The sequence below is a fragment of the Equus caballus genome, chromosome 18 (genome assembly GCF_041296265.1).
Source record: "Equus caballus isolate H_3958 breed thoroughbred chromosome 18, TB-T2T, whole genome shotgun sequence".
Taxonomy (NCBI): Eukaryota; Metazoa; Chordata; class Mammalia; order Perissodactyla; family Equidae; genus Equus; species Equus caballus.
In genome coordinates this window covers 11,792,607-11,819,149 of record NC_091701.1, presented here as the reverse complement: position 1 = coordinate 11,819,149, position 26,543 = coordinate 11,792,607, and the positions used below count along the sequence as shown (strand labels likewise).

The 26,543-nt window shown below is 42.8% G+C and overlaps 1 pseudogene; it reads right to left on the bottom strand.

The window, feature by feature from the left end:
• LOC111768870 (serine/threonine-protein kinase MARK2 pseudogene) overlaps nt 1–26,543 on the bottom strand; it is a 46,299-nt pseudogene that overhangs the window by 9,923 nt on the left and 9,833 nt on the right.

Here is a 26,543-nt window from a genome sequence, read left to right as displayed (position 1 = left end):
CATAAGACAAACTGTTCAAAGTTATTCACATATATACTGTTATGTAATCCTCATTTAAGGGGAAAGGTCTCCATGCAATGGAGAGTTCTGAACAGAACCCTGAGGAAAGAGTCGGAGAGCCAGAAAGGAGGGGAGGGGGCTTGCCAAAGAAGGAAAACAAAACACACTTGTTGGCACTTTAACTTTATCCAATATACTCTGTCAGTTTTAACAACCACTCCTTTCTTATTCGGTCTCAGACCAAATAACTAAGACTACACCTGTCTTTCTAAAACCAAGAGCCAGACTCTCACTGGAGGCTCAAACAATATTTGTAGATAACGATAATGACACGCTTTTAGAGCCCAACAAACCTGAGTTCAAGTCACAGTCTGAGGCTCTTAATAGTTCTTAACCGTTAGTAGTTGACCTTGGGCAAATTATTTTTTAACCCTTCTGAATGCTGTCTTTATCATTCTCACAAAGGAGAATGAGCTAAAAAAACTATCAAATGTCCTAAGTATCCATTTGCCCACCTCTCAGAAACCCACTCTCTCATTGCCAGAAAGCTCCACAGAAAGCAAAATAATCCCTCTCCCAAAAAAACAAAAACAAAAAATCCTCATCACACACCTACCCTCGTCTTAGAAATCAGGAGAACTCAGCATGACCCACCAACAGGAACTAAGATTGGTACTGCGACACTGTGCCCCTTTCTCACCCTCCAAATGTGAGAGGAGTCACAAACAGAAGCTGTGCCCTGCTCCCTTCCGTAAAGAAAGCCCAGCCTGACTCTGGCCTCAAACTGCACCAAGCACTCCTGAGGATGCAGAGGATGTCTCAAATTTACCTAGCCCTCACAAGGTGATAACAGCTACCATCTACCATGCATGCAAAAGATCCAATTGGAAACTGAGGATTTCAAAACAAAGTATCTAAATAGCGTCAGGATGGTCTCCGTGAGGTGGGTCATTTACCAACTCTCTGACTCCTTTTCACTCCCAGGAACATCGGAGGATCCATGATATTGGAAAAAATGGAGGTATGAACAATACAAACTAACAAACAGCACAACATTCCCCTAAGTACTCTGGCTCTGGAACACGTGACATTCACAGAGGTTGTCTCTCCAGCTCTGGGTCACCCAGAGCAGTGCAGCCTCATCTACTCACTTGCAGCTTGGGCTTGGCTAGAAAGACCCCATCACGGTGCCCATGGCGTGCAACCGTCCAGCTGCACAGGGCCCCCACAGGCAGAAGGGCCCCACACTTGGTTGTTGTTGCTGTCTTGAAATTCTTGACAATTAATCATTATTAATAATTCTTAACAAGGGGACCTGCATTTTCATTTATATTGGGTCCCATAAATTACGTAGCTGCTCTGGTACTGCCTGACTCAGAAGAGGAGTTCAATTCACAGCAGCAACTTGTCAGCTGTGGGGGCAGTCGACACACCAGGTGGCTTAGGGACAGAACTAACAACTAGTTAGAAAACAGACTAGTTTTCATCCTTGGGAAGGAAGGACTTGACCCCACACTACTCCCTCAAAAACAAAAACAGAGTGGTGATTGCAATTCCATTTGAAAGATGGAATAATTAAGCCAATTAAGCCTAATTTCCGCTGGTTCCATTACCCCAGAGGGGGAAGCCATCGGGTGCTCATTTAGGGAGACACTAGGTGGTAGTGCTGTTAGTTCCAGCCACCCAAGGAGGGTTGGGTTGTGAGGCAGCGCACAGCAACCACTTCCAGCATAAAGGAAGAAGCACAAGGAGGCACACTCACATCAAGGAGTCAGTCACCCTAAGTAGAAAACGCAGGACATGAACGAAGGTCAACACCCAGGGTCAACCAAAAATTCAGTGAGGAGAAGCACTTCCGTGTGTGTGTTTCACATAAAAACTGAGCATCTAAGATTGCTTTTTTAAAAATTAGAGACTTTTTTAAGAAGTAACAAACCATTTCTAAATTCTTTTTTCTGGTTAGGACAATTCTTCACAGGAAACCAAAACTCTTATTCTAACACTTAAGGAAGTAAAACTGCTATAACTGCTTTCAATTCTTTAGTTTATCTAAAGATTTCAACAAATGGCGGGGGCACGAAGTGCAGACCCTCCCCCGCTGCTGCAAATGCCCCGAACACCCCAACCCCCAAGGAAGGCAGAGCCAGGGCTCCCTGTTACGCCCGCAATTCCGGAGAGGAATTTCAAAAGTCAGGTCTCTAGCACCATCAGGAAACTTGGCTAACAACTTGAGAGAGAAAAGCCCCTGACGCTGGAAATCTAGGGCCAAAAACAGCAAAGTCAATCAGGTAAAAGTCAACCAAGTTAATCGCAATGAAGCCATTCAAATTAGCTTTTCTTTCCAATGGTTCTAAAAAACAGACACTTTAGACAGGGTCCCATCCATTACCTGCCATATTCCAAAAGTGCAGCATGGATTCGAGATTCTTCATCAAGCAGCTCCTCTGCTCCCTGCTGGCGTTTGTATTTCCGACGGGGCTTGTAAACATCCTAAGAAGTGGAGGAGACAGGGCAGGTACTGCGTGTGAGAAGGCTCTCCTCCTGAGCTGGCTGCCAGATGCGTCCAGTCAGGCAGGGAGCGAGTCCTTCCCCATCACGGCGAGCGCGCAGCTCTCCTGCGGGTCCACAGGGCGCACTCAGGGTCACTGCCTTCAAGGAGTCTGCTCCTTTGACTTCCATACAGGTAGAAGTATTTCCACCCAATCTATTGTGTGCCAACTTTGTTTCAACTTGGCGGGTTTTTTTGGTCCTATGACATTTTCATATTTTATGTAGTCAAAGTTATTAATCATTTTATATCTTACTTCCTATCCTAGGGATTGCGAAAAAAATTCTGGTATCTTACTTTTGTAATTTATATTTAGCTCTTTCATCCATCCAGATTTTCTTTTTTTTGGTACAGTGAAAGGTAGGGATATTTTTTCCTGAATGGAAAATTAAGAATCCCAGCATTATCACTGTAATAGTCATTCTTCCCTGATTTGAAATGGCATGCATATTTAACACAGGCCAATATTATCCTCTTCAATTGCTCTTGCTTTATGAGTCTCTATCATGTCTCCACTGTCCTTTTTCAAATTTCCTGACTATTCTTACACATTTTCTCTTCCAAATGAATCACAGTATCAGCTTGTCAAGTTCATTATGGAAAGCTATTGTTTTGATTAGTATCACCTCAAATTTATAGGTTTCTTCGGGAAGAATCAACATCTTTATAATATTGAGTGTTGCACTGACAAACAAGGTTTCTCTCTCTATTCAAATCTTTTTTATTCCTCAATAAAATTTTCCAGAAAAAATACAAATTTTGCACAGTCACTACATATCCAGACCTTTCCACCACCCAGCGTGGCAAACCAGTTCAACAATCACAGACATATATATGTTAACCCAGAATCCTTACAAAAAAGTCCTGAAATGGCAAAGGAGATGTCAATTCTTAGGCTCTAATACAAGAAAAGGAGAGTGGATACAAATCCTTCAGAGATACATATCTTTTTTTATAAAAGTGTTTCAAGGTTTATCCTCAAAAAGATGTATGAAAACATAAAATGCGCTATAAATTTTCACTGACGTTTTAAATTACTAGAGTGTGATTTATTTATAAATGCAGAAGAAAATATAGATCTATTTTGTGTAGGACACCTTCTGAAACTATATATCTATATATATATCTACATATACATCTCTTTTATATATATATATCTTTTCTCTTTCTGTCTTTCCCTATCTTCTAAACAAAGCATACGGCATGTAACAGGTGCTCAATTAATGTTGGTCTTCACCTCCAGATAACCTGGTTTGTCATTCTACCCCAAATAAATGTCCTTGTTGACTGCCAAGCTAGCAGTCAAATAATACCTTAGTAATATTTTCTCAAGGCTCTGGGTACAAATAGGCAGCTGTTTACACAACCAAGTTATTCCATTTGTTTCTGGACCTTTTCTTCTCCACCACCAGAGTTCAACACATCTAATCTTTACCCGGACAACACCAAGACAAGTGTTACTGTTAGGCTTCTCCAGATAGTGGCATTTTTATTCTAATTAGAATTGTTCCCCCCTTGATAACTCTAGTTAATTTTATTATTTTACTTTTTATTATGAAAAGTTTCAAACATACAGAAAAACATTTGTTCTACAACACATACTACAGAATCTCAACAATTTTGTAGAAAAGGAATGGAAAAGAGTCCGGGATGATGCTGAAGGTTGTTCTTATAATTGCTGCCACAAACATTCCCTAGTTTGCTGCTAGTGTCTACATGAATAGGAAACTATAAATAACATAAAACAAATTTATAGGGAAAGGAAAATATAATTAACCCATATGATGTCACTTACTGTGTATGGTTTAATTGAGCTCGGCTACTGTAGCAGTGCCATATAATTGAGCTTAACTGCTATCTTCCTTAGTTACCACAGTCAACGACCTGAGACAGGAAACTGGATTCTACCAAAGAAGACTGACTCCAAAACGAGAGCATACTGAAACCAACAGCTACAAAGACCTTCTATTCTGGCAAACAATGACAACGTTGGCCATTATGTAATTACTCCTTATACTTTAAAGCACCCCATATGCACCTCACCTTTTGCATTTTATAATTACTCTATGAAGTACAGGCAAGGCAGATGCTGTTACCTCCACTTCACTACTGAAGAAGCAGAGATTAAATAATTTGTCCAGGATCTCTAGAATAGTATCAAGCGTAGCCCTGGGTACCCTGGCTGCCAGTCCCAAGGTTTTTCCACTACACTAACTTGCTTCTGGTGGGCATTCTAGTCCCCCACCAGCCATTTCCGCTGAGCCCCCTCACAAGACTCACTGCACAAGGTGAGGCTGCCACATGGATCGTTACAATGGTTTGCTTAGGGACCTAAATGTTATAGAGGTTTCCAGGCCAACTGTAAAAGAACTACTGCCGAGTCACCCTTCGCAGCAATAGGAGGCAGGAACACTGATGTCTAGTCCCATCTCTGCCACTAACTAGCTCTATGACCTTGGGAAAGGCAGCTCCTCTCATTGGGCCTATTTCTTCATCTGTAAAATGAAGGTTGGACTAACAGATCTTGAAGGATACTCCCAGTCTCTCATTCTTCATGTTCTTTTAATCCTGCAAAGACAGTGACGTGGTAACATAAGTCCATCAATAATTTAAAGTCTGTGATTAATTAAAAAAATGCTTTACACTTGATTGTGTTTTTAAAAAAGAAACAGAATCAACTTATCTTTTGCCATTGATAGTGGGAGCAATAGTAATGGCGATCATTTATTGAACGCTGGGTCTGTGCCAGGTGTATACTGCTCTCTATGTGCTGCTCATTTGCTCCTCGCACCTACGAGGGTAGCTATCCTTGTTTTCCTTGTACAGATGATGAAACAGGCACAGAGAGGTTAGACAGCTTGCCCGTGGGGACAAAGGTGGTAAATGATAGAGGCAGGATCACTCCAGAACTGGGACTCTGCAAGGTGTTTGATACCCCAACTTTGACCACACGTCATGGTGGGTTCTGATCATTTGTCTCAGTAGATGCTAAAGGACACATGCATGGGATTAAAAAATTAAGGGGAGTCCTTTGTAAAGCAGAGGTTCTTGCACTGTGAGAGTCACACGTCTCTATTTAGCAGGTTCACCGGTGAGAGCAACTGCTCTGAATCACATCCAAACACCAGGGTGAGGGAGTAGGAGAGCACAGCGCCATGGCAGTGTCTGCGGCAAAGCCCTGATTGCTGCCCCTCACAACTCCTTTATGACCTAAAGGAGCAGGCAGTGAAACAGTCACTACCAACTTGGCATCCTACACTCCAAAGCTCCAGTGGGCCAGACCACACCCAACCCAGCAGGAAGCGACACCCCTGAGTTGCCTCCACTGACCTCAACAGCTCACTGTCACAGGGCTCAACAGGCCAAACCCATAACAGACACGCCTCAGCCCGGGAGCCCCGTGAACAAACTGGCTTCCACCTAAAGGGGCTCCACAGACGTTTCCAACACCAAGGGCAAAGTCCTGAAAGATCCCATGAGAAAAAGTTATAACTGAGACAAATACATTTGTTTGCTTTTTCATTCTCACATTAATAAAACAACAACAAACAGAACAAAGCCCCTGGGGACTGAGCGAAGGAAATGATGAGAGATGGACGGACGGCGATCATTTCTGAAGAGAGGAACATGTCTATAGACAGGAAAGTTAGCTGGGGAGGCAGATTTCTCCAGACACCCCAAGCCTTAATTCTTTTCTCTTCTCTTTTACATGAGCCCTGCAGGCATGTCTCTGCTCTGAGGTCCAGCACAAGTCCCGCCTCGGGTCTCCTTGAGTCTGTACCAAACAGTATAACTTAGTAAATAAGAATCAGGTCACTGCATTATATATATGAGCCACAGACGGCTTCTGGATGTTTGCTCCAAGGTTTATTTCTTCACAGCAGGCTGAGACCTGTTGGCTCAAAAGCCTGCCAGTGCCAAACTCAAATTTTTACACAGCCAATTGTCTTAAACATGCCCCAAATAAGCAGACTCTTAGCCACTTACGGTCTGGGTACATTGCATACTCTGTGAAACTGCACCTAGCACGTGCTAACCATGCAGGATAAGTCCTGGGGCAATAAAGAACCCAAGCCCTTCAGACACCTCTAACCCAGCGACTTCCCTTTGTGCTGCTGAGCAACATCACCTAGACACTGAAACTTCCTCTGTGATACCCCGGGGGGGGGGGTCCCTTCTTCCCTTCCCCTTCTGGATGGTGGCCCCTGTGCCTAAGCCTCTGGATGGCCACACGTTGTGAGAGACTCCCTCACTGCGCATGCAAACCTGTCAAAGCACAGCCCAAATAAAGCTTGTGTGCGCTACTGCCACCTTGTGGTCCCCAAACCCCGAATCTCTTACTGGAATGTCCCTGCTTTTACTCCAGCTCCTGGAATGTGGTCTGGCACACAGTGAGTGCTCAATTACTATTACTGAATGGGAGCCTGGCCCCATGGCCGAACAGTTAAGTTCGCGTGCTCTGCTTCGGTGGACCAGGTTTTGCTGGTTCGGGTCTTGGGCACGGCCCTAGCACTGCTCATCAGAGCCAGAATGACCTACAACTAGAGTGTACAACTATGTACTGGGGGGCTTTGGTGAGAGGAAGAAGAAGAAGAAAAGACTGACAACAGATGTTAGCTCAGATGCCAATCTTAAAACATATGTATTATTGAATGAATACATGGGGTCAGACAGATAAGGTTTTAGTCCCTGCTCCAATACTCACTACCTGTCTGATTTAGGGCGAGTTATTTTAAGCTCTGGTTTTCTATCTGTAAAACAGGTATAAGTAAAGTTATTGTGAGGATTAATCAATCAATATACTTAACGGTATCTGACAAATAATAAAGGATAAGACATATATTTTTTGCATATTTTTATCAGACATCTGCTGAATGAAGAGGCCCTCCTCACAGAATGCCCTACGGAAGAACACAGTGGAGTAGTAATTTTAAATGACCTGGTTTCTTAGATGATCCAGTAAGTTCAGCAATGCATTTCCTTTCAACTAGACTGGAAGCTCTAAAAAGTCTTGTTTTTCCCTGTCCCCTCTATTCTCATACACAATTCTAAACATTACCAAAAAATGCTCAATAAATAATAAATGAATATATCTTTTGGGGTTTTGGGTCAAAATTCACAGGTACTCTCTACTCAAGGTTAAGAGAGAGTAATAGACTTCGCTGCACAGGACAGAGACTTCATGAACATGGAAGGCTGACAGCTCAAAAAGGAGGAAGTAAGCTATACAGCAGCACACTGAGACAAATGAGCGATTATTATGATGATGCAAAAGTGGAAGGTGGTAAGGGGAGGCTTGTCCTGGGTGGCAACAATTTCATTTTCTTACGTCCTTTGAAAACTACCACCTCTTATGAAGCAAGCCTTCTGCAAAGCAGCTAGCCATTCTGTGAAAAGGAGGTATGGAGAGGACAAGAAAGTAATGTGAAAATTAATAAACAGAAACTTCATTTAAAATGGAGTCAGGAGGCCAGAAGAATAAGCTCTCATGCCCTACAATGATGGCAAAGCCCAAGTGAAGAGGACCAGCTCTTCTTGCCCAGCAAAAGCTCAGCCAGTGAGAGACTCTCAAAACTCGGCCCATGGAAAGCCAGTACACTGTGAACTCTCAATTCCTCCAATAGACTCTTTGTTTACAACAGCCCTCCCCACTTCCTCTTCTCTATGAATGAGTTCCTCCTCCCTTTGTTGCTCTGAACTTGCAAGGGGCTCACTATGGTTGTGGATCCTGAATTGCAATTCTCTGTTGATCCTGAATCATTTCATTGGAACTGTGCTGTTCAGCCTTCGGCCCCATTCCTTTGGAACTGGGCTGTTCAAGTGGAACTGGACTGTTTAGCCTTTGGATTAGGATGTTCCACTGGAACTGTGCTTTTGGCCTTCAAGCTGACCCCCGCCACTCCCCCCCCCCCACCCCGGATTAAGCTGTTCTCTTAGAATTGTGCTGGCATTAAACCTGCAGGCTGTTTAGGCTGTTTGAACATATTTTGAGGCCCCCTGTGTTGCACAGGGACCCTGGCTGATTTTATATTTAAAAACCATAGTTCTGAGCCAGCCCTGATGACCTAGTGGTTAAAGTTCAGCGCTCACCACTGCAGTGGCCTGGGTTCACTTCCCAGTTGCAGAACCACACCATCCATCTGTCAGTTGCCATGCTGTGGTGGCGGCTCACACAGAAGAACCAGAAAGACTTACAACAAGAGTATACAACTATATACTGGGACATTGGGGAGGAAAAAAAAGAGGAATATTGGCAACAGATGTTAGCTCAGGGTGAATCTTTCCCTGCCAAAAAAAATGTAATTCAAAGATAATCAAGTTTAAAAAAATAAATAAAAAAAAAACAAAACGTAAGATTCCCTTCATATGCCATATGTAAAAACAATAACAATGACAACAAAAAAAACAGTCCTCACTCATTCACGTTTCTAACTAAATGGATCAACTTAACCAAAGGTAATTTAGAACACCAATGGCAATTATAGGGAACTTTTGAACTCTCCAAACTTACTTTTTTTAAAACCAATCAGACAACCATAGCTCCATAATTTCCAAAACTGAATGCAATACCTATTTTGACTGGTCTTTTGAGGCTTCCAAACATTATCACAAGTCTAAAATTGCCTCTTTGCAAAATAAAAATTTAAGATTAAATGAGGCAAACAAACGATTAAAGAAAGATAAATTGGCTTCCCAAACTTGACATTCCTCTTTCCCGGCTTCTTTGTCTCAGGCTCTGCCAAGGGTCAAGCATGGAAATTTGTCCAGGACTTCCAAGCAATAAACAACATTGCTATCCCCTGACATCCTGTTGTTCCTAACCCTCATATGCTACTAACACCCATTCTCAGTGGAAGTAAGTCCTTTATGTAACTGGTTTACGCACTGTGTTCTTAGTGTCTTCTGGTTGATGAAGCTAGCTGGTACCTTTTTGCCTTTACTTGGGAAGGAAAACAATTCACCTGTACAGTAACACCTCAGGATTTTACTAAGAGTCCCCATTTCTCACGAATCCTGAAAACTGATCTGGACGATAGAAAGTTCCCTAGGGGTTCTACTTTGCTGCAATATGTGGGCCATCTGCTTCTTTGCTCATCTTCCCTTACCTCCTCACAGGAAGACGGCATCCGATCACTAAAGCTTTTAGCCTTTAAGGGACACAAGTCACTAATGAAAAATTGTAGTTTGCCCAAACCCAGGTTCGATATTTAGGGAATCTGATATCAGAACAAGGGCTACACCTAGATCCAGATAGGCTTCATAGTATCCTGTTTCCAAAACCCAAAACTAAGCACCAACTGTGAGGTTTTCTTGGGTTAGTTGGCTACTGCCAAAATTGGATTCCAAATTTCTCTCTTATGGCCAAACCTCTGTATGTTTTACTAAAGAAAAACCCCAACCCAATTTTATGAGAAGACTAGGATGACATAGGCTTTAAGGCGTAAAGGAGAGTTTAACGAACCCACCTGCCCTTGGACATCCCAACTATCAGATTCCCTTTTTCCTTTTTGTATATGAATAGAAAGGGAATGCCCCTGGGGTACTCACATGAAGAAACAGAGACCACCATGGACCCATAGGGTATTATAGCCAGCAAGTGGACCTTGTAGCAAGGGGATATCCCCTTCTCTTAGAACCAAAACTGCCACTGCCCTTTAGGTCAAGGCCACCAAGGAAACTGTGGGATCCCCTTCAACTATCTTTGTACCTCATGCAGTAGAAGCCCTCCTGAATTCTCACCACACTCAACATAGTTCAGCCAGCTGCCTCATCTCCTATGAAATCCTTTTGGTAACTGCTTCTCACGTAACTCTATCACGTTGTAATAAACGTAACCTGCTACTCTTCTCCCCTCCAGTACCAACAAAGCCCCTCGTGACAATTTAACACCGCCAGATCACCTCCTGACCCCTCATGACGATCTCAGGAAACTCCCCCAAGTAACATCAACTTCTCATGGTTCACTGCTGGTTCTTATTTAAAAGGCGACAGTGGCCAACACTGTGCTGGGTATGCTATTGCAACTCCTTTTGATATTGTTCAGGCAGCACCTTTACCTACGGCTTCTTCAGCCCAACAGGTCTAATTATAGGCTATAACACAGGCTTGTACTTTAGCCACGGGCAAAACTGCCAACATTTACACTAATAGTAGACACACTTTCAGAGTAAGCTTATGATTTTGGAATGTTGTGAAAGAAATGGGGCTTGCCTACTTAAAAATGGCCCCTACATTCAGAAATTATTAGATGCTATACTTTTACCTGCTCTTTAGCTATTATCAAGATACCGGGTCATTCTAAACTTGACTCTCTGGAAGCAAAAGAAAATCACCTTGCTGAAACTTCCACAAGGAATACTGCCCTTAAAGGAACCAACAGCAGCCAAGCCTTTGTCATGATCCAAAGGGATATTACCCCAAACGATAACTTAGCAAAACTCGCTAGAGAAGCCTAACAATTGGCCTCAGAAGAGGAAAAAGAGTGGAAATTCAACAGTTGTTGGTTTGATAAGAGAGGAGAAAGCTCTGGTTCAAACTAAATACCAACCCAGTCCTACCACGGACTCTAGAATTCCCCCTCCTAAACAGTGTACAAGCATTTAACCACTTGTCTATTGACAAAGTGATAGCATTCATGAATCAATATTGGTGGGGAAATAGAAACAAGGCCACAAGAAATGCATACCTCACTTGTTCCACTTGTCCAAAATATAATCCAGGGAAGCCTCTTTGTATTGTTCCCAGATGTTTTAAATGGTCTAACGAACCAGTCGAGGTTTGGCAAATGAATTTCATCCAACTTCCCCTGTCTCGTGGATATAAATTTGTTTAATCATGGTCTGTATGTTTTCTCACTGCACTGAAGCCTTCCTTTACAGACAGGCTAATGCCTCTTCTGTAGCTAAGATCCTTTTGGAAAGGAGATCCCACCTGCGGAACTCCTCTGGAACTTCATGATGATCGAGGAACCCACTTTACCTGTCAGGTACTTTGCAACACGGTAAAGGTTTAATAGATGCTAACAAAATGAAGCACGTTCTGGTAGAGCAATCTTTTCACGGTGTGCTCCAGCGAGACCAAGACCTTAAGCATCACACCTTGCAGCCTGGAGATTCCATCTATTAGAAAAGACACCTCCAGAAGGACTCTCTTCAACCTCGCTGGAAAGGCCCCTATCAGGTACTGCTAACTAACCCTTCCTCCACAAAACTCTTGGAATAGACTCTTGGATTCATGTGACACATCTAAAGAAACCACCAAACCCTTACCAGACCTGCACATCATCTGGTGACTTGAAAGGAAAGATTTCCTGGAATTGAAGCAGATGACATCTGATGAGTCAGCTTTCCCAAGATGTCCAGACGAGGCCTGCCGGGACTTTGTCTGCCAAACCTCTGATGCTGACATAACGCTTCAGATGACCTCCAATGCCTATGATCTCGATAAGATATGGACTTAAGGAAGCAAAAAACCACCCTGAGAGTTCTCCCTCCGATTCCTCCTTGTTACTTGAATGTGACCTCAATAGGTTTCCAGTCTGTGCACTTTCCCTCTGATGTGGGACATGACACCCAGGAAAATTCCTTACTTAGCACCAGGAATAAAGGCCGATAAAATCAGGAAAACGTCTCAATCAGCGATGCTTTCAGAGAAAGTTCTTGATCAAAAGAGAAAAATGTGAAAATTAATAAATAGAAACCTCCTTTAAAATGGAGTCAGGAGGCCAGAAGGGGAAGCTCTCACACCCTACAACAATGGTCGAGCCCACGTGGAAGAAGAAAGACTTCCTCTTCTTGTCCAGCCAATGAGAAACTGTCACCGCCAATGAGAGAGTGTTACAACTCGGCCAATGAAAAGCCAGTACACTTTGAACTCTGAGTTCCTCCAATGGACTCTTTGTTTACATTAGCCCTCCCCACATCCTCTTCCCCTCCATGAAAGAGTTTCTCCTCCCCTTGTTGCTTGGACCTTGCAAGTGGCTCACCATGGTGGAAGATGCCTAACTGCAATTCTCTGTTGATCCCGAATAAACTCATTTTTGCTGGAGAAATAACTGGCTGTCTATTGTTTAAAGTCAACACCAACACATTTCGAAGAAAAAAGCAGAAGCACTGGGAATAATCCCCAGGAGAAAGAAAAATAAGGCCTAGACAAAGAGAATACCCCAGGTAATGAGCTCAAAAGTTAAAGTTCACAACAGCCTTTCAGCCTGGTAATCTGGTAAGAGGTACTAATAGCTTTAGGCATAAGCCCTGACCCACTTCCACTTCATGGAATGTATCCTAAGTAAATAATTAAAGATAAAAGAAAAAATTTAGCCATGAGGATGTCCTACATAATAGCCAAAAGGAAAAAAAACAAGATATAAACTAAGCTAGTAAATTAGTACCACACAATGACTGGTCTACAGCCAGTAAAAACGATCACAGCCACTACAGCTATGGAGGTATATTTACTGGCATGGAAAGGTATCTTCAATTACATTGTTAAGCAAAATGAGCAAACAACAAAACAGAATATACAGTATAATACCATTTTTTCCGCTCTCTAATTTTCTATATTGATAGCTGTAACTCTGTATTTCATGCTTAGAATAGAAGTGATTATTCCTGGCTGGTGGTATCATGGGTGATTCAGTCTTTGTACTTTTCCTCCAATATCTAGTTTTTTATCGTTATTACTAGAGTACCAGTACAAAAGAAAAACAAGCTTTTTTAAAACAAAAAGTCATGCACCAGAAAAAAAGCCTGGGCTACATAACCAAGGATGAATGCAAAGACTGGAATAGTCCTATAAGGATGGCTAAAGATAAGAATAAGCTAAATATTTTAAAAGACATTAAAGTGTTTAATATTGATTTTTTTAAAGAGGTCATATCTAAACAAGAGTAAGTAAAAGCCTACTTGTTGAGGAACAACAGTATCATGCTAATAGATGAAAAAAGAAGACAACACAACAATCTTCCCTTAGCATCTATTGTCCAGCTGGACAAGGGGTCTTCAAATAGGAAAAGTCACAGGAATTAGCCCCACAAGGAATCGAAGTGGTGGTGGGAGAGCACCCAACCACTCTGGATGCGTCTGAGTCTCCGGGACCCAGAGGAATAATTGCCCAGAGTGTGGAAATGTCAAGAACATTACTACAAAATTGGGGCCAGCAATATGTGAGAAATCAGAGACCACGTGAACAGGGAGAAAACTGGAAAAAGCACCAACATCTGTTGTATTTGAGGAGTCAGATATAAAATCAAAATCTGGCTGCCTCTTCCTAGCTCTGCAACTATGTAGGCATTTTACTAACCTTTCTGAGCTTCAACTTACTGATTTCTAAAATGAAAATAATAATATAGAACTCCCTGAGTGTTGGTGAGGAGTCAATGAAATAACGTGTATAAAATGCCTAATTAGGTGTCATGCACCTAGGAGGCAGTCAGTCAATAAATAGCAGCTAGAGACATTTTTTTTTTTTTGAGGAAGATTAGCCCTCAGCTAACTGCTGCCAATCCTCCTCTTTTTGCTGAGGAAGACTGGCCCTGAGCTAACATCTGTGCCCATCTTCCTCTACTTTATATGTGGGACGCCTACCACAGCATGGCTTGCCAAGTGGTGCTATGTCCATACTCAGGATCCAAACCAGCGAACCCTAGGCCGCCAAAGCACAACGTGCGAACCTAACCGCTGCGCCACCAGGTCGGCCCCCAAATACATATTTTATTAGAGGCTGGGTCTAGAAACCAGGCACCTGTATGTTTGGCCATATTTTAATCCTCAATTTACCATTCATAATTTAAATTTGAGATTCTAGATTGGTCAATAAGGAGCAAGTTACAAACACTGATGAGGCATCTGAAGGGCTGTACTGGGAAAAGGCTAGAAGGAGAAGACAACTCCCTTCAGGGCCTGAGACTGGTGAAGAGCCACAACCCCTGGCCATCTAGGAAGGATTTCATTACCTTTACTAAAGGAAGGATTTTCCTTGGGGACAGTGACAACAAATAACAAACAGCAAGCTGCTCCACTTCTTACACTGATTCACAAGAATAAGCCAGGAACACGCAGTGCAGCCCTGGAGTCTCTTGCAAGCTTCTGGGACTCTTATTTCCAGGCTGCAAGGAAGCACTCGCAAAAGGGAGGGGCAGGAGGGATGGAGGTTAACAGCAATGCAGATCAGTTAAGAAACCTAAGAAGACAGAATCCGGAAGTGAGAAGTATTTTCAGTAGATAGGGAAAGAAGAAAACAAAGCCCAAAGGCCAGGTCTGGCCTTTCATAAAAATTCTTTATCATTCCTGCTACAGATGTACTGACAGACAATTGAGGAGTAAGTTCACACATAAAAAGAGAAAAAAACTATGCAATTTGAACTATTATCAAAGACACTTGCAAATATTTTTCCGCTTTTGTTTTTCTTGATATTATTTTCTCATTAGCTGCAAACACCGTTTTCTCTAGAAGCTCACAGCATAGTGGTTACAAGAGTTTGCGTGCAGTCTCCACCATCACCAATGTGACCTTGGACAACATACATAGGCTATCTGTGCTTTAGGCTCCTCATCTGTAAAAAAAAAAATACTCCTTTTTCCTAGGGTTGCTGTGAGGCTAGATGAGATATATATAAATGCTTAGAACAACGTCTGGGCACCAGATTTTTGTCTTTGTCTCCTTAAATTCTACACAGTTACATTACCAAGCAGAAGATTTTCTTAAAAACTCCACTACAAATGACAAGAAGAAATAATGTGTCTCTAGAGGCCTGAAATGTCTGATAGGTACAGAGAGGCCAGTCCCAGTTCCACTGATAGGATGACCGACAGCTATGCTGGCCTTCTATTCTCGCTGATAAGGCTGAAAACCATAATGTTTTCCCACTCACCATGCACGGCTCAGAGTGAGATTTACACAGGAAGATATTCAACTAAGCATTCATTAAAAAAGTTTACTTTTATTTTCTGTTTTTGAATAGGTGATACACAGACTTGGTATAAAATTCAAATACTCGAGGTTTATAGGGAAAAGAGAATTTCCCTTCCTCTCCCGCCCCAGCTCCCAATTCCCTGTATCAGAGCTAATGCTGTCATCTGATTCTCGTATCTTTCCAGAAATGAAGCATCATTTAAAAGAAGAGAAAGCAACAGCATATCCAACCAAGTGGTTATTATTTCTAATGACAAACGCTGTCAGGAGGAGTCTTTAATAGCATACAAAAGACTCTATACTGGGGGGCCGGCCCGGTGGCACAGCAGTTAAGTTTGCATGTTCCACTTCGGTGGCCTGGGGTTTGCTGGTTCGGATCCCGGTTGAGGACACGGCACCTCTTGGCAAGCCATGCTGTGGTAGGTGTCCTACATATAAAGGAGAGGAAGATGGGCACGGATGTTAGCTCAGGGCCAGTCTTCCTCAGCAAAAAGAGGAGGATTGACAGCAGATGTTAGCTCAGGCCTAAGCTTCCTCAAAAGAAAAAAACAAAAACAAAAAACTCCATATTGGTAAGTGAAAAAAACTACAAAATTATATTTAAAGCATAATTCTATAAAAATGCACATTAAAAATATGAAAGAAACATGTCCAACCATCAGAAGTGGCTGCTTCAGTCTTGTGAAATTAAGGTTGAGTTTCTTCCCTTGTAGCTCTCAACCTTTTCTAAAAAGAACACTTTAAGGATATTCTAAACTGAACACCTATTTCATAACCAGGAAAAAAAATTACTCTGCTGTCATAGCATGTCCTCTTCTTTTTGTTACTTAATACTGCCACCAAACTTAAAATTGTATCTGGCTTCAGAGCCTAACTATCTTAAAGGTTTTCCACTCTTCCTATTTCCAAAATGGAACAGGGGAAAAAATACGTATGACAACTATAAAGCTTCAAAGACTTTTTTTTTTTTTTTTTTTATTAATGTTATGATAGATTACAAGCTTGTGAGATTTCAGTTGTACATTTTTGTTAGTCATGTTGTGGGTACACCACTTCCCCCTTCGTACCCTCCCCCCACCCCCCCTTTTCCCTGGTAACCACCGATCAGATCTCCTTCTCAATATACTAATTTCCACCTATGAGTGGAGTCATATAGAGATCGTCTTTCTCTGACTGACTTATTTCGCTTAACATAATGTTCATCGCAGCATTATTTACAATAGCCAAGACGTGGAAACAGCCTACATGCCCAGAAACTGATGACTGGATAAAGAAGATGTGGTATATATACACAATGGAATACTACTCAGCCATAAAAAAAGACGAAATTGGCCCATTCACAACAACGTGGATGGACCTCGAGGGCATTATGTTAAGCATTATGTTAAGACTTTTTTGTTTTAAACAAGCACTTTATGTCTTTTATCATCAAACGACTGTTACTCTTTTCACAATAATCACTTTGGGAGACCACACACTTATTCTTAAAGTGAAAAACAGGCAAAATGGCATGATGTATTATTTTCGGAAGAAAGAGAATTTGCACTTTGGCACTGAGGCTCCACTCCCATCAGTTCAGGTAGGAAGGCTGGGGGGTGAGTGGGGGCGGGCTGACTGGGTTCTGCTGGGCTCTGGCCCAGAGTGTTCTGAAAAGGCCCGAAGCTCCTCTACCCCTTGTGCTAGAGAAGTGGGCACACACATACAGATTCCCAGAGGTTACAACAGGCTGCGCATGGTGACAGAGGCCATCCCAGAACATTCCACAGAAGCTACTCTTTCTCCAAAGCCACCATGGGGGCAGCAACGTCAATCTACCCTCTCCAGGTCAGCATCTCCTCTTTGGAGCTACTCAAAGTTTATACCTGCACTGGGACAAACAAGGAAGGGCTATGAGTTTGGAATGTTTCTCCCTTCAAACCGAAACTAAGAAAAACACTGTGCAGTGGTCGTGGCAAGTTCTCCCCATGAACGCTGGGTCCAGACAGCGGGCACAGAAGGCAGGGCTTCCCTCACACTCCAACCTGACGCCAGCTCCTGGGCAGCCCCAGCAGACGGAGCCTCAGGGAGCAGGGCATTTGTGACTAAACCAAAGGGTTGTCTGGAGGCTGTGAACCTACGTTCTTCTCTTACACAGGGACTCGGACAGGGGAACTTACTGAGAGGTCAACAACAGTCTTGACGGCCTTTTCTTTTCTCTTGAGGAAGTCATCATCCTGTAAGAGAAAACAAGGAATAAACAAATCTTGTGCGAAGACTGAAACGCACTGGACTGCTCAGACGTCTGCCTATAAACCGACTTCCCGTCACTACCTCACCTGAACAAGTCTCAGTTTTCTAACAAACTGGAATACATTCTGCACGAGAAAAAGCTACTGCCTCTGCAGCTGGCTCCAAAACAGAGCTCTATAGTCAGAGAGAAAAACAGGGACCACTGAGTGCAGTGATGACGACAAGTATTCTCATTAGAAATCCTTACAAGCTCGGAAGCCTCAGGCAAGTTACCTAGCCTCTGAGCCTCAGTCTCTCCATCTGTAAAACAGGGACAGAAACACCTATCTCAGGGGGCCATCATGAGGATTAAAGAGTAGAAGGCAGGTGATGTGCTGGGGCTAGAATGTAGTAAGCATTTCATAGTGTCCAGCTATTGTTGTTGTTGTGATTACCTTTCAACTGTTACTCTAAGAATGTTCTAGGCAAGTTGTCTCTTGAGAAGCTTTATATGACTATAGAGAAATATACTCATGTTCCTATAATTTAATAAAAGTTCTGGATCAAGTACCAAAACTGACAGAAAAGGACAAAACCATAGGGCTTTCCACTCAGTGCCCATTTAAAGAGGCAGTTCTAGTGACCCAGGAGGTCCAGTCTCAGTGCTGCCCAGGCAGAGGCAGACATGCCACACGGGGGTGGGAGTGCAGGGCAGCCTGCGCTCACTCCGCTCCTTCTAAGTGTGCACCCATGCTCTCAGCTGGACAAGAGAAGAAAATGAGAACACTGACCTCAGGGAGACTGTAGGTCTTCTGGAACTGGGACACAGAGTAGGAGCGGATGTAGTCACCCATCTCTTCTTTTGTTTCTATAGCTCGCTTCACCAGTCACTACAGAAGAAAGTTAGGAAACGTGAGCCGATGGGGTGAAACACCACTGCGGTGAAGGCCAACTCAGAGATGGCACCACTCGTGAACCCAAATCACTGTCCTTGAACTGACCAAGTGACGACAAGCTATCAACACACACTGTCCTATAGGAAAAGCAACTGGCTTAGCGTCTGAGATGCTAAGATCCAGTGGGACCTAGAGCTGAGCAGCTGTGCAGGAGGAGCCTCACTTCAGAGCCTCAGGCCTCAGTTTCCCTCTCCATGTAAAGTGAAACTGAGAACGTCAGTTCCTTTCACCTCACAGAGCTACTGTGGGAGCTAATGAAACCACATGTACTAGAGTGCTTTGTAAATACCCGAAACATAACACAAATGCAGCTATCCCCACAACCACCTGGTTCTAGCGATCGATCTCAATGTCATTCTTTTTCCTGCTTCTTGCACCACAGACCAGAGAAAGGGGAAGAACCAGAGAGAACCCCTAGCATAACCCTCAACTGAGAGATGAAAAAACATCCCCAACATATTCAGATGTGAGAACAGGGTGTACTGAGTACACAGCCTTGGGCTTCGGGTTAGCTTGGCACTCACAACATTCTCTCTCTCAATCCGCACAATGCTACAAGGTGGCTGGTACTGGCCGCGATGACAGAACCTGAAGCTCAGAGAGACTACGTAATTTGCCCATTGATCCACAGCTAGCAAACCACAAAGCTGGGCGTCACAACTCACAGGCTCTTCCACACCAGAAGGCTGGACATATGGGCTTCATTAAATGTTTCCCAGCTCTTTTGGGATGATATGCAAAAGGAGGAGTTTCTCCCTACCTTAAACTCCAGTTAATTAAAACACACACACACACACACCCACACCCCATAACCTGTGGAAGATTCCGGTGCTCTGAGGGTAAGAATGCAAAGTCAAATAAGAGCCTTTGTTGTCCTCCCCTGGCTCTTCATTCAATTCCTGTACTACTGAAGAACATTATGGAGGGGGTGCCATCTGTCAGGCTTGCCATTCTCTCTCCAGAGAGAGCCACTACATGTCAAAAGCAGTTTTTGGACAGTAGTTGTGTTTCCCCAAGAGCACAGCCACACGTGGCAAGGTTTAGCTGCCTAGGAAAGTAGACACGTGGCATGCTGCATGGTGATCCCACAGGGACAGGAAGAAATGCTTGATCACGGAGGGCAGCCAGCTCCAGGAAAGGACACGTTTAGGAAGTGGCTGCCCAGGATAGGGGCGGCTGCAAATATCTATATAAGGAACATTCTTTTGTTGTCAGCATCTTCCATTTATTTCCATCACTCCACTCCACCCCACCTCCAAACAACCACCTCAGGCACGGACAAAGCCAGAAGCAGGGGCAGAGGATGAGACCACACTCAGAACTACGGTAGCTCCTAACTCGCACCCCGACCCCAGCACCACAGCCCCAGACAACTAAGGAGGCGGACACTTGCTCAAGTCAATTTGTCTCTGCTTTGCTTTGGATCCAGAGATCCAGTTTCTGGCCTTTCATATTTGTTTCCTTTTCCCTTAATCAGATCTACCCAGAATTATCACTTGGTGGGATGCTGGAGAGTGTGATCAGATAAGGAAGGCAAAGCATGTTGAGTCATAGGATTCCCACAGACAATCCAATACTGTTTTGGAGTTCCCAGCATGAAGGGCTGTGGAGGGAACCTCTTGGACAGCCAAGCTCTGCCACAGCTCCCTGGCATTCGAGAAAAATAGCTACCCTCACAGGATACACATCCCACCTGGGAGAAAAAGATGTGACCTAGAATACCAATGGCTGGAAGTTAGACCCGTTTTTCTCCCGGCTGGCATTCGGAGTGTGTTACTATAGCTTTGTAAACGGTGTGAACATGGGGATGAGTCTCGAGCCCGGCACAAGACGACGAGTTCAATGGTTCCCAACTGCTGGTCCGTGACTATCCTTTCACTGGTCTCCAGCAAAACATGAAAAAACTAGAGGCATGTGGTAAGCTTTTCAGGATGCTAAAGGTATTCAATTTGAAGGACTGTCCTTTATTTTAAGATTGGAAGTTAAATGGCTTTTTAGGAAATGATAGAGAAACTAAGAGCAGTTACTTTTAAAAAGGCCCTTGCCTGGCAAAATAAAGATGACAACCGTAGGTCAACCTCCATTTTTGCTTTAAAATTTTACTGGTCCATGAAATTAAGAAATCTGGTAACCAGCAGCCTAGGCTCTCACATCCAGACAGGAAGCCCCCCAGCATTCAACTCACAACACGGAACATTCACAGACACTCCAAATGCCCAAACCAAATGCAGAAGATCACTTCCTTTTCACCCTCTCCTCATATCTAGACTAGATTCTTTGCCCTCAGAGTTCTAGCACGGGGCTGAGGAAGGTCTAATCACTAGAGATCCAGGCTTTGCGGGAAAAGGCAACAACTTCACAGAATGACAGTGTTGGAGGTTTTAGTAATAACACAGGGGCCCTACCTCCTAGTTTCAAAAAAGGATCAGGTACCGTCCCTCTGTACCAGACAAAAAGTCTAACAAAGATACAAATCAAATTCTGAGTTAAAGTCTTGAAATATTTTGCTGTGTACACAAACAACTTCTGGGATTCTTTGTTCCTTCGGTTTGTCGTTTTCTAGAGCTCATCCCATACCGTAGTAGGAGAATCATTGGCGCAGGAGTCTGGAGCCCAGAAGTTTAGTACTGGCTCAGTTACTGATAAGGAAGAAGGATGAGATTAACATTATTGAGGGCCTGTGCCGAGTTGACCTCTTTTGGCCTTTGGCTCTTTGTCTGTAAAGTCAAGAGTTTAGGCTAGCATGAGTTGCTCCTAACCAGAGATGTCCAGGAGTTTCTTGAGTGGTTTGGTTTGAGATTTTTGTTTGTTAAAATGTTGAAGCCCAACCCCAGACGTGCTCAATCAGAATGGCAAAGGCTCTGGCAGTGGTTCTCAGCCAGGGCAGTTTTGCCTCCCAGGTGGGGTGACCAGCTCATCCCAGTTTACCCAGGACTTGACCAGTTTTAACATTGAAGGTCCTGCATCCCATAAATCCCACCTCTGTCCCAGGTGGCCTGTGAGGATTGGCCGCATATTTTGGTTGTCAGAACTGGGGGCAGGCTACTGGCATTTAGTGGGTGGAGGTCAGGGATGCTGCAGAACATCCCATAATGCGAAGGACAGCCTCTCACAACAGAGAATTATCCAGCCCACGATGTCCATAGTGCCCAGGTTGGCAAGACCTGGGTTATAGCCAGGGTGTGTGTGGGCTGGGGAGCTCACGGGTCATTCTGCTGCCTTCACCTGCTGCAGGTCCACAGCACGCTCGCTGTGTGGGTTCACTCCAACACTCTGTGTCTCTACCTGACTCTCCTCAGTAGTCTCTTTAGAGTTAAATTAACAACTCTTTCAACCGACTTCAAATTCAGTTGTTATTATACTAAATGTTTTCACTTTTTATTTCAGATTTCTTAAACATTTCGTTTTTCTCTGAACTCTCTCCCAACCCCGCCAGCCTTGCCATTTTCATTTCATACAAGTTCCTTCATTGTACGTCCTCTCCGCCCCTTCTTATTCTGTCACAGTTTAGGCTCTGGGCTATAAGGTACACCGCCGTCAGCGGTGGAGAAACTTCAGAAGTGCAGGGTTGTCGTCTTTATATATAGAAATGGTTGGGGATTTGGCTTTTCTGACTGGAGGAAGCTCTTCTAAGCTTGACTCCAACCCAGTGGTGACTTTAGCCAGCAAAACTAACTTAGGCAATTATAGCAGGATGCTGTGAGTGCATTTTAGCTGACCTGAGAATAGCTCTGGCCTTCTCTTTCCCATCTGCTCCCTTTCCATCAATTCTAAGTGAAAATTATCTCATGATGATAATGAAGAATATTGTATAATGTAGAACAGTGGTCCTCAAAGTGTGGTCCCTGGAATGGACCAAAGGCATCCTGGGAACGTGTTAGAAATGCAAATTTTCAGGCCCCACCCCGAACCCAGTGAATCAGCAACTCTGGTATTAAGCCTGAGAATTTGCATTTCTAACAAGAGCCTGTTTCCTCACATCCTTGTTCACAAAAGTGTTAAAACAATTTTGACTTTTGACAATGATACAGAATGGATGGTATTTGAGTATAAACGGAAATAAAATTACTGAGATAAGCAATCTGGGTTCAGGAAGCCCTCTGGTGATTCTGACGTGCTCTCAAGTTTGAGGATCACTGTTACAGAAGAAAGAGAACCACACTGGAACCTCTAACTCATTGGAGATTTTCCCACCGCCTTCACTGCCCTGACCACCAATGGTTGCTTGTGTTGCTTCAACTCCCTGCTACTTTCCTGTAATAAAGTATCCAACAAAGGGGAACGCCTAAGGAGCTGCTGTGTTCTACGCAAGCCCAGCCTGATGCTATATATTTTCTGTACAACTCTGTGAAAAAAGTACCAATAGCAGCCTTTTCCTATTACAGAAGTTGAAGCTGAGCAGGTGACCAGGTGACCAAGGTCACACAGAGAAAGGAGGATTTGAATCCAGTTTGCCCCGATTCCAAACTCCATGCACTTAAAAGAAAAATCAACACTTTTTTTTCCTGTAACTCATTTTCATTTTAAAACTTAGTTTCACTATTCAATATGAGAGAATTTTAAAATAAAATAAATAATTTTAAAATCACCTATAAGTCCATCACTTAGAGACAATCCTTACCAATATTTTTGGATTTATCCTTCCAGACATTTTTTTACATATACATACATTATAAAATACATAGATTTTATAAAACCAGGCTGCTGTGTATACTATTCTTTAATTTATTTCTCTTAGCAGTATATCCTGGTCAATAAATCTAGTGGCTGCATATTATTTTATTGTTAGGGTGTGCCAAACTTGATACATTGTTGAATGAATTTTTAAATTTATTATTAATATTTTATTTCTTATATTTTTATTTTTATAGTATTTATTAAAAATTTTTTATCTGTTGCTGTTCTTAATGTTTCTTAATTTTGCTGTAAGTGATGCTGCAACGAACTTCCTTCTATCTATATTTATAGAGAGGATGAGTTCCTAAAGGTTGAATATTTTAGTCAATGTGTGTTTTTATGTGTTTGTATATATATTTTTTTAACTTAACATACTGTCTATTGCCAAATTACCCTCAAGAAAAGATGTTACAATTTACACTCTCACCATAGGGTAAAAATGCCATTTTCCCTATACTACTACCAACATTGTGTATTATCATTCTTTTTAATATTTGCCAAACTTATAGGTAAAAACATGTTTTTATGGGCATTTTATTGTATTAGAATGAGAACGGTAGTATTATTTAGGACAATATATCCAAATATAGATATATGTTTAAAATTATACATTTCAGATATACTTGGAAGGGAAAGCCATTAAAATATTAGTTTTATGTTGTCTTAATGAAAATCAATGTATTTGGCTGAGAAGTGGGGGTGGATTTTCCCAGGCCAACGAGACCTAGAGGAGAGGGACTGCATGTCTTCCGCACACTGAGAGTCAGCGGAGGTGGCAGAGTTGAGCCAAGACACCATGACAATGAGCCCAGGTAGAAGCTGAAGCAAAGGCCGTCCTGTGCCCACAGCCCCCCACCCCCACCCCGTGCCCCTGGGAACACAGCCCTCAGTGTATGGATGGTTGCAGAATGAAAGACGGCGGATGAACAAACCATCTTGGACTGGCAAATACCATCAGGAGTAGAGTCACATCTGGTCTTGTTTTCACCCCTCAAGGAGGACCTGGGAGAAGAGCTGGGATTGAAGGAGTTTTACCTCCTCCTCAAGAGCTTCTGGGGACTCTACATGGCTCCTGCTTTGGCAAAAACTAAACCTGGAAATCTAATGTTTGTGAATCCATATTGCCACACCTGCTCTACACGTCCACTTTACAACCATGGTGAGACTTATGGGCTGGAAACTCATCGTCCAGGTGTGAGCAGACTGGTCCTACAGGTAAGGGTAGCATCCTGCGGCTTCAGCTGCCTTCCCTTCACCTTGGCGTTGCCCAACAGGGTTGAGCGCGTCCTGAGGAGTGGGGAGAGTGGAGCCAGAGATCAGCAGTCTTTAATGTTTAATTTGCATTTATTTGCTTACTGGTGAGTTAGAACACCTTTTCCTATCTTTTTTAGCCATTTGTATTTCTTCTCTTTGAATGGACTAATCGTGACCTCTGCCTGCTTTTTTCCAACACTTTGTTTTGAAGAAATTCAAACATGCAGCAAAGTTGAAAGAATTTTACAGTGAATACCCATCTATCTACCACCTGGATTGTACCGTTAATATTTTATTATACTTTTAGTCTGTTTGTATTTGGAATTTTGCTTTTTTATTTGTTACAGCTCTTTATGTATTAACATTAACTCTTTATTATCATATGTTCCAGCTCCTTCTTGATTGAAGGATTTCTCCAGTTTATTTACTTCCTCTCTTTCATACTTCTGCATATGTTCCTCTCTTCATCCTCTATATTGGTTCACTTTCCTGCCTATCAAAATTCAGGACCAATTGTCTGTTCAGCAATTGCAGCTGCTTCTATATCATCAGGAATTCTGTGTTTTAAGTGAAACAGTATACCAAAATGCAATAATAACCTAATCTACTCATGAGATGAGGCCTGGTCTAAGCATCAGGTGTTCTGGACTAGACTGACATTGGGCTTCACCATTTTGGGCCTGATTTCACTCATCCAGAAAATAACGAAACAGGAGAAGATAGCCTTTATGCCATTTTGTGATATTAATAGAGAACAGACTGAATAATAGTGGAATTAGCTTTTATACCAAAGTCAGACCGTAAAGTGGAAAATTTATATAGTTAAACTTTCCCTAAAAAATCCGTTAAATCACCCAAAAGTACAGTATTAGTATCTCTTGAATGACTGTTGATGGCCATCAATGTTAAGTTCATTCTGGCCATATTTATGTGCACTATTAAAGATTTAACATAATACTTCTAGTAAATCTAAACATAATTAATTGTTTCTCCAGAAACAGATTTTTTTTTCAATGAGGACAGGTGAAGTGATTGGCTTGACTTTAGGGGTCATTTTTTTTTTTTAAATAGGCAACATTTGGTTTCTTTTTTTTTTTTTTAAAGATTGGCACCTGGGCTAACAACTGTTGACAATCTTTTTTTTTTTCTTTTTTTCTGCTTTATCTCCCCAAACCCCGACCCTGTACACAGTTGTATATCTTAGCTGCAGGTCCCTCTAGTTGTGGGATATGGGACACCGCCTCACCGTGGCCTGACGAGCGGTGCGATGTCCGTGCCCACGATCTGAACCCTGGGCCACCGCAGCAGAGCACTCGAACTTAACTACTCGGCCACGGAGCCAGCCCCTAGGGGTCATTTTCAATGCAGGAAAACCCTCATATCCTACTCAGTAGAGTAAGATGTTCACCATGTGAGAGAAACCTGCGACCTGACGTCAGCTGCTGATGTGGCATGTGGATGTCTCCCATGTTGCTCCTCCTCCTGGGAATACACTCGGTGAGTGGAAAGTGGAACTGTGTCTGCAAGGGAGCTTTCAGATGTAATAGGATGCTCTATTCCCAAAGGGGCTTAAAAAATAAGCAGCTTTTCTATGTCATAGAACAAGAAGTCTAGGGCTTGAAGATTCCGGTTGGTCATTCAGGGCTGTATGTGATCTGTGTGGTTTTCTTTGCTTTCTCCTCATGAAGGCAAAATGGTTACAGCAGCTCCAGGAAACACAACCTCATGTGACAATGTCCACAGGCAGGAAGGCAGGCAAGTTTCTCTTTGAGTGTCTCTCTCCTTTTTTTTCCTGAGAGGTAAATATTTTCCTAAATTAGCCTAGCACTTCATTATTCATTGTGTGGAGCATGAACCAGCAACATCAACAACACCTGAGAGCTTTTTGAAATGTAAAGTTCAGACCCGCCCCCAGACCTCCTGAATCATGGTCTTCATTTTCCGTAGCAGTTGGACCATTTTACACTCTACCAGAAATGCATAAGAGT